Source organism: Thalia democratica, chromosome 2 (genome assembly GCF_965202585.1).
Source record: "Thalia democratica chromosome 2, ktThaDemo2.hap1.1, whole genome shotgun sequence".
Lineage (NCBI taxonomy): Eukaryota > Metazoa > Chordata > Thaliacea > Salpida > Salpidae > Thalia > Thalia democratica.
The window spans coordinates 64,130,635-64,140,250 of record NC_139166.1 but is presented as its reverse complement, the minus strand read 5'-3'; positions in this window follow the sequence as shown (position 1 = coordinate 64,140,250).

Genomic DNA, 9,616 nt, shown 5'->3' with positions numbered 1-9,616 from the left:
TTATTTACATGATTTAAACACATTAGTTTATATACAAGTCTTCATAGGCTAGTCTTATTATACTTTAAAATTGAAATACATAAATCTAAATCTATTTTTTGAGTTTTTTGTCAGACTTTGGATACAAAGTTTACCAGCATTAATAACAAATGGTCAACAGTTCTTGTTATCTGAATTAAAACTACATTAACTAATAATTTCAAATACTAATCACTTCAGTTTTAACAAGGTTTCCCAAAGCTGCCAATATTTTCTCCTGGGGGTGATATTGGCTATTTTGCACAATAACTAGTAAGAAGCAAAAATTATTTAAACAATGTTTAATAAAAATAAAAGAATTAAAGGTATAAAGATTTCAACATTTTTTTACTAAAAAGAACATTGGCTCTTCTATGAAAGCTTTAAGTGTAAACTACAAGCCAATTTGTTAAAGAGTTGAAAAATCCTATATATCTTTTAAGATATTGTAGTTTTTAGACAATTTTTTTAATACAAATGTATAGACCCCAAACTTTTTAGTGGCAATTTTCTCAGAAATTTAAACAATGACTAAAAATCTTTCTTCTCCTTCTTTTTTTTGAGCTCAAACTTTGACCTTAAACTTTCAGAAAATGTTACTTCTATGGTTTAAAGGACTTTGGATATTGTAAATTTGAAACATTAAAAAACAAAAACTAAAGATAAAAAAACAAAATAGGTGGTTTTTTTTTTATAATTTTTTTTTTTTTTTTTTTTTAATTCAGTATTATATCACTTTTAAATTTAGTAATGGACTTTTTGTAAATTCTGTTAGTAAAACAAATTTGAAGAAGATTGGGTCAAATTAAGGATTGGGCATTATGCTTTTTCTCAAAAGTAACTTTAAAATCTTTTAAGTGGTTAAAAATGTCTGAAAGCTCAAATAAAACTCTATAAAATAAGATGATATAATAAGAAGCTCTTAATTAAGGTTGCCAAAGGTTTTTTAGACATTTTTTCTAGATTTTCTGATTTTCTTCTAGGCTTTCGATTATACATTTTTTTTGTTCTGTATTTAGTATATAATTAAGTTAAAGGCAAAAAACAGTCTTATATAGTCTAACATGATTGGAAAGATATTATAAAGCAACTTTAAATGCGTTTTTTAATAAAGAAAAATTAATGACAACAAAAAAGTTCATCTTTATGATAGACTTTTTATCAAATCAAAAGTTCATTACTTTGCATGTAAAGATTGTTTAAAATGTATTTTTTTTAGTGATCTTTGTTCAAAATTCCAGGTTATTTTTCAAAGTTTCTCAAACTCCAGGTTTTCCCAGTTTTCCTATTTTTGCCTAAATTGTCAAATTCCAGGTTTTTTGGCAGATTTTTAATAAGCAAAGAGGCCACATCTAATAAAGGAAGCTATTACTAAAATTTCTTATAAGTCGGCAAATACAAAAATAAGTTTAAGAAACATTCAATTTAAAGGAAATTATACAGTCTACGAGGTCTTATAATGTATTTCATACATATTCTGAGCTTCTTTATAAAAAACTTAAAACCAAAATGATACTGCTTAAAACTAAATGATCAAAATTTCACTTTTATTACTTAATGACTATTTACTAACAAAAAAAATACGTCTAGAATGCTCTAAACAAATATATTATAGTGATATAAATGAAGTTCAACCAATGTTTACTGTTGATGTACAACAACTTTTCTACTGTTTATGATATTACAGTTAGTAATTGTAACCAACTAGCTTTTAAAAGGTACATTTTTAAAATTTACTCTGTTTATAAGTACTTTGATTTTGCAAAACAAATTGAGCAGTATAATTAACAAAAGTTTATAGAAAACTTTAAATTGATACTCCACTATCAAAAGTGCTATTACTCTTTAATTTTAGTTAAACATGTATATTTCTTTACTTCAAAACTTTTAGAAAGTATCAGATATTGATTTAAAATAAATAATGTGTAATTTTGATAAGGCTTTTAGGTTGACAGTTATGAAAGAAAAGGGTAGCTTTTATTACTATTTTTTTTTGTATATCTATCTAAATCAGCAGTTTATTAGCTAAAGGGTAATATCCCTAATTTTAGGAAATTATTAGTTTTTAAGCTTAGCTTATTATGTATCATTAGTTTTTACCCAAAATAGGTGATGCAGACTCCTTGTTGAAACTGTGTACTATAGTATTTTTTTGAATTAAAAATAATTTGAGAAAACTAAATTACAAGTAGTTATAAGCACATTAATTTAATACGACTTCAAGAAAAAATTTAAAGAACTAAGTTTTTTAAATCAAAACATTGTTCAACTACTTTTATGCACATTTATTATGTGATTGATACCTGTTTTTTCATCAAACACAACCAAATTTATGACTAGTGTTTAAATAAAAATAAGTCAGTATAAAATCAGACAAAAGAATGTACTATAATTTTTTTTTTTACAATATTGTTTAGTAAAATCTTATTAAATCTGTAAACCACTATTAAAAACTAAGAGGTTTTTAAAATTGGTATTTACAAAATAAAACAACAACTTTTCTACACTTATTTTAATTTTGTACATACTTCTATCTTTTTTTTTTTGTGCAAATAAACTTGTCTAAATAGCAAAAGACAGCATTTTGATTCAAGGATAAAAATTAACCATGCCAATTATGTAAAAAAAAATTTATGTGTTATGGGTGAATAGAAAGGAACTTACTATAAAGCTTTGTTGAGGAGAATCTGTGTTAGTTTTGGGACAACCCCTAATAGATACTTTAAGTGGTAAACAATTCAAATCTTACAAATTAACTTAAACAATTTTAAAAAAATTGCTCAAAATCATTGTCAACTGCAAAATTTTAGACGCTTTTCTAAAGGGCTGAATTTTCTTGTTCTTACTCAAAGTTTTAAATAACACTTTTTCTGATTTGTTAGTTTATGTTTTGTTAATGTGGTTTGGGTTAAGTGTAACGTTTAAAACTTTGGGTACAGCTAGTTAGTGATTGGCAGTTTAAATGTTATTAATATACTGATGTACAGTTAATTTACTTAATTTGCATAATTTTATGTATGAAAAAAAATCCAAAATGTTATAACTGCAGCCGACCTTTAAAACAAACAATTACATAGCCAATTACGAAGGTTAAAAGAAGTAAAAATCGTTATTCTGGGTAGAATGGGAATTCGACTAAATTTCTGTTTGCAGGTTATGCATGTTTTAGGATTTTACTAACAACATGGTTATTTATAATAAGTATTAATAATAATAATTACGTTATATAAAAAAAAAATAGTACACTCGATTTTTGAAACAGTTAAGAAATACGTTAAAATTGTAACTTGAGTTTTATGACTTCCTAGAGAATACTTTTAAAGGTATCCAATCCGAGTGGTGTACGACCCAATAACCCAAAGGTTCTTCATACACCAGGTCCTAGGAATAAACAGTTTGTTTTAGCGTTTTTTTTTATTAATAAACTATACAGAGGTTTATGTACAAAAGTATAACATAAGTATTTAGTATTTAACATTTTTAGTTTTTATTTTTTATTTGAGAAAATAAATACATACATTTATTTTAAAAATTAACAAAACTCTGAAATTTAGGCCAATGGTATTTTCAATAACATATGCAGCTATGTATATAAGCAGGGTAGGTGTCAAACATGCACGAAGGGCCACTTTTGTACGGCGCCAGTTTTGCATGAGAGGTAATTTTTGCACGAAGACACTGTTCCTGTTGCACGGGTTGATTTTTTTTTTGTTTATTTCGTATTGACTATTTTTTCTTTCATTTTTGGTTTTCTTTTTCAAACTATCACTGTTACCACTGTATATTGTTTTTTTGAATGACAAAAATAAAATTTCTCAAACTATTTGGTCCAAGAACCTGGTGCACGAAAAAGCCTTTCGGTCATCGAGTCGCACACCATAGATACCTTTCAACAGCTTATTCATAATTAAACTAACTTAACATGATTTTTTTTTTCCTATTGTTTTTTCTTGTTTAATTTCTACCTTAATTTTTATTTTACTATCACTGTTATGTTACCTCTAAGGCTATAACTCTTACCCTTGGCGATTACTTATTTTCTTTGTGATTAATAATTGTGCTTTTTATTACTTTTTATTTTATTACTATCACTGTTAATCCTTACCCTTAGTTGGTTTTTTGTTTTTCTTTTCAATTATTTTTTCCGTATTTTATTTTATTTGTTTTTTTTTTTTTTTTGTTTCTAATTTAATTTTTTCACTGTCACTGTTGCCCTTTATCCCTACCTTATAAAAGTAGTAATACATTTATATATTTTTTTTTCTTTTACTCTCATGCTAAATTGTCACTCGTGCATATTTACCCTCCGTGCAAAGTGTCTTCGTGCATATTTGACCTGACACCATATAAGCAAAAAACATTTTTGAGTATTGTAACTAGAAACTTTAGTTTTAAAACAAGTTAAATACAAAGAAACTAGGTTTTAATTTAAAATATTTCACCTACGGTAAATAGTTGATTTACTTTAAGTTTTAATATGTAGACTGCCATAATCTTTTAGAACTTGAAATAACCTATAAAAAGACATTTACTTAAAAAACAAAACTTGCTAAATTTCTTGACAAAATTTCATTTACATATATTTATAAAGAGTTAGCAACTTAAAAACTTATAACAGATAAAGAAACTGATTTATAAGCATTATATTAAGGCAAAAAACAAAAAAATTAACCAGTAATGTAATTGAAATAACGTTTTTACACTTTGTTGATTTCTTTAGTATTGTAAAATAATTTTTACAGTTTCCTTATAAACAACTTTTTTGACAGTGTTATATAAAACAATGTAATATAAATACCAGTTTTAAAATAAAGTTGGTTTATTTCTTTAAATTTACATAATACAGCATGGAACTTCAATCATATCTTCGCCATTTTCTTGGTCTGTTAAATTTAATTTTATTATTAGTAAATATATTTTTTTTAAATACATTTTGTTTTTATTAGTATTTCCTGTGCAACTAAACACACCAAGCGTATATGCATGAGTATATAATTTGCTTTTTAGTTTTTGCTTATCTTATTTCAAACTAATGAAACGTTTAACGTTGTTAGTTTTTGTTTATGGTAAAAACATAAATCATTTCAACGTTAAAATTGCATAAATTTAAAAGGTACTTTTTTTTTTACAATAACTAAACTTTGAAATTTTTGATTTCAATAAATTCCATGTTATCAGTTTGTTTACAATGAGAAAAATTAAACGTTACTAAATACTAACGTGTACATTTTGACGGTTTTGAAAAGCTTCAAGAAAAATATGTAATTTACAACAAAAAAGTTTTATACCTTCGTTATCATTACAGTAAGTATTACTTCCTTCTACTTGAAAAGCGAGAAAACTTTTCCTTATTCCCTGGAGAGCATCTTTCGATTTCTAAAATACATAGAATAAATTGTTATACTGTAAAATTTATGACTATCTTTTTAGTTTTAGTGTATTTTTTTTGATTTTTACTTTAGTATATAAGACTACAATGTATGTTATTAAAAAGCTACGCATTTCAACTTTTAAAAGATAAAAATCTTGTTACACTGTTAAATTTGCCTTCGTTAGATATTTTTGTGTATTGAATTTATCAGTTTCTATATATTTTTGTAGGGTTAAAAATGCATTAGATAAAAACTAGAGTGTTTCACCTTTTAAAAAGCATAAACATTGTAAAAAGTTTTACAAAGGCTAAGGTGTAGTGTTAAATGTTTAAAAAACCAAAGCTCTAAAAGATAAACATAGTATAATTTTTTGTTTATTTATCAGAAAGTTTGTTTTTGTAAACGTTTTTGTAGCTTATTACTAAACAAACTACTAGTGTATTTAATCTTTGGTGTGGATCTTTAGGTTAAAGTGAGTTGTGGACGTTTTTACAAGAAAAATTACTAAAAGTCAAGTAAAAATCAAAAAACGTTTTTACTAACTCTTTTTCGCAGCTTAGTTCCTTTTACAGCATTCATGTACAAGTCCTCGAAGCTTGGTATATCGTCCTGGTTTTAAAAATATATTCATTGTTAAATTGTTTTTAAACTAAAAAGTGTAACACAGTTCAAAAAAAATGTAGCTATAAGTTTGCAAAGTTATTAAGTTTAATTGTTGGTAAAAGGTTCTTAGCTGTTACAAAAACTAGCGTAACTATGTTAATCGTTTTTTATTAATTTAATATATAACTTAAGTATATTTAAAAATTAAATATAGAAAAAATTGACCATTGTGTATTTGTTTTGTTCTTCTTGTAAATGGACTATTGACATTAGGCTCTGTAAAGTTATCGTGCGTTAAAGTAGTAAGTAACATAATAGTTTAAATTGTACAACTTTCAATCCAACTTATACAAGTAGTTTTTTATTTAAAAACTTTTAAAACTTATTTAAAAGACAAGTAAAATTTTCATAGGATTGTATTTACAGAAAGAAGTTTTAGTCTTTAAATGTCGTGTAATGGTTTGAAAAAAAACAATAGTTATTTTAAACAAATTATATTCAAAGCATCAATTTTTTTTGATATTTTGTATGTAAAATGTAAATTGCAAACTTGTGACAAAATACAAATAGAAATAAACCTTCAACTCGGACATATCACTTCGATCACTGGACTGGCTTGTCGAGCTCTGATTGAAGGCAGGTATCTGTCGATTATATAATATATACAATCTACTCACAACTGTTTTACATTTTATGAAACAACATTTTAATTCAATTAGTTCATAAAAAAAATAATATTTTAGTTTTTGTAATTTTCAAAAAATTAATTTAGTTTGACGCCAAATGTCTAAAAATAATAAAAAACAGTAATAGACTCAAGTTACGATACTAAACATTGAGGTATAATTTATTTGTGTTCAATACAAAATGAAAGATTTTGTCTAAAACTTCCGTGTTAAACAGTTTTTATAAATCTTAAACTTTTTTAATCATTGAGCATAAATGAAAAGCTTACTTCTTTTGCTTGATTCAATGATTCTGGTTTCTTTGAAGCACTCACCAATGGATTTTGAAGCTATAAACAACAATTTCTTAAACTTGAAACTAAATTAAGAAAGCACAGTTAAATTTAAACAGATCTAAATTGTTTATTTAACTTAAAAACATGTTGCATCTAAATGTACTAAATTTGTATTTTCTTCGTATTATGAACAAACTTACTCAATACTATTTAATATAATCATGTAAAAAATATTTTTAGTTTGCAAATATTTTGATACAAAACGCAGTTAAAAGTTTTTTAATACTTTTTTATTGAGCTAAATGCAGCCAACAATAAAATCCGAAACTGTATATAAATTCAGTTGTTAGAAGCTCAAATAAAAGTAATATAAAACTATATTTTATAGAATATGGAACTTACTTGAGCTTTAACCATTTCAACAATTCTTTGTTGTTCCTGCTTAGGCAGGTCATCGTAACTTAGAAAGCTCGGACCATTTGACTGAAAATAAAAAGCGAAATCACAAAAATTAAACATAAACAACAAAAGAACATTGTTAACCTACCGACATCAACCAAAAAATTTTAAACTGTTGTTGTTCCTCTGAACCTTATGAAAATAACTTAAGCAACAACATGGTTTATAAAAAAAATAATACTAATACTTGTGCGCCTATAATCCTTCTTTTAAGAAAAATTTATCGTGTAAAATTGTGTAACAATAAAGTTTTTGTTGTGTAACTTTTTCGCAATAAAGGTTTGAACAAACGTTTTGTGAAGTGTAATCTTCCAGCAGCTTTTCACTTGTCTGCACCATTTTCTCTCTCACCTGTAGCAATAAAGATACTTGATTCAGTTACTGAAAGCTTTATTCAGTTTCAAAACAACTTACCCTATGTTTTAAAACTATTAAGAAAATTTATCAAAAATTTAAATCTAAATAAATATTTTTTTGTTGCTTGATTAGCAAACTTTTTAGTTAGAAAAACCAATTGACCTTTTTTTTTATAATTGAAAATATTAAAACCATCAAAAAATTAAGGCAAAAAATATTTTCAAATTAATTAAAAAGAAACAAACGAATTTACAAACGATTTCGGCTGCACATCTATGTTTTTCTGGATCATCAACTTTTTTGCTCTTCTTAAAACAGCCTCTTTTTCCAACTACGAACATTTATTTATATTATGTAGAATTAAACTTTTCATGCAAATCAAAAGTTTTAAACTATAACAGTATTTTCCATAATTTTAGTTTGTGCCAAGCTTGTTATTTATGAGCAAGAAAACTGCATACAAAGTCGTATGCTTAATTTGAAAACTTCAAACAGCTTTATAGTATGGTAAATGAAATCAAATATTTATGAAAACTTATTCACATCACAATAAACAATAAACTAGAGGAAAAGTTCCTAATTTTAGATCGCATTAAATATTTGTATATACGACGTACTTTTTAACTTAAAACCCTTTTGTGAACACAAAGCAACTAAAATAAAGTTTTTAACAGAAAATATTTTGGTTTATCTTGACTAACAGTGGTGCTCATTCAATGATGACCTAACAGTTTTGTTTTAAAGAAAAACTTATAGACTTTTTTGTTTTTTTTTAATCACAGCCAGCGTACATTTATTTCTAGTAAATGTGTTCTACTGTTAACACTTGAAGCTGTAGGTTAAGTCATACTATTTTAGTTATTACAAACACGCGCTAATAATCTAACAAAATTAAAGAAAAATTAAATTGACCAACTTTTTGAGATTGTTTGTGTTCGAATGACCATTCGCTCATTAGTCTTTCTATTGACTGAAAAATATAAATTTTATCAATTTTTCACCTCATTTAGTATAAAGTTTTCAAAAAGTAAAAAATATAAAATCAAATTGAGCCGTATCCGGAGTCTAAAACAGAATTCAGCTATCTATTATTGCAAACAGTTATACTTATTTATATACAAATTCATAATTGCTACTAGAGCTCAAAAAAAAACATTGACAAAGCCGTTTGAATCCTTGATAATGTTAATAAATTACGAAAGCTTTGAACACTAGTTTGGTTTATTATTTAATTTAGAAAGATATTTGAACTAAATTTTATTGTTTTTTTATTAAGCGACGTTAAGTTATTCACGACTAAAAACATGACTAAAATAATAAATTATAATATCGCTTTAAAATTGTTAACATCATGTAGTCTTAAAAATTTATAAGTAAAAGCTTGATATTAGTCAATTTTAGCCACATTTTTTGTGTTAAAATCTTAAACTATAATTTTTTTTTAATATCTTACTTCTCTAGAGCTAATCGGTTCAACTCTTCTTGTTTGGTTGTCTCTTGGCATTTCAAAAGTTTTGTTCCACAAAATACTAACATAAACAATAACGAGACATACAAAAACTTTTCGTTTGTTTCAAAACTGATATTATAGCGGATTGAATAACTAGTGAGATTTTTTTTAATTTAAGCAAAAAAAGTTGTTGCTATGGCAACTTTTTACTTGGAGTATATTTAAGAGACAAAATTATTAAAGCTACCTATGTTAAAAAAATACACTTTTATTACAATCCAAATAGTTTAAAGTGTATTATAAAAAAAGCTATTTCAATTGAAAAAAATAAAGTACATAAACACCAAAAAAGTTCAAAGTTATGACAAAAAACATAAACTAAGGTACGAAGTTGAT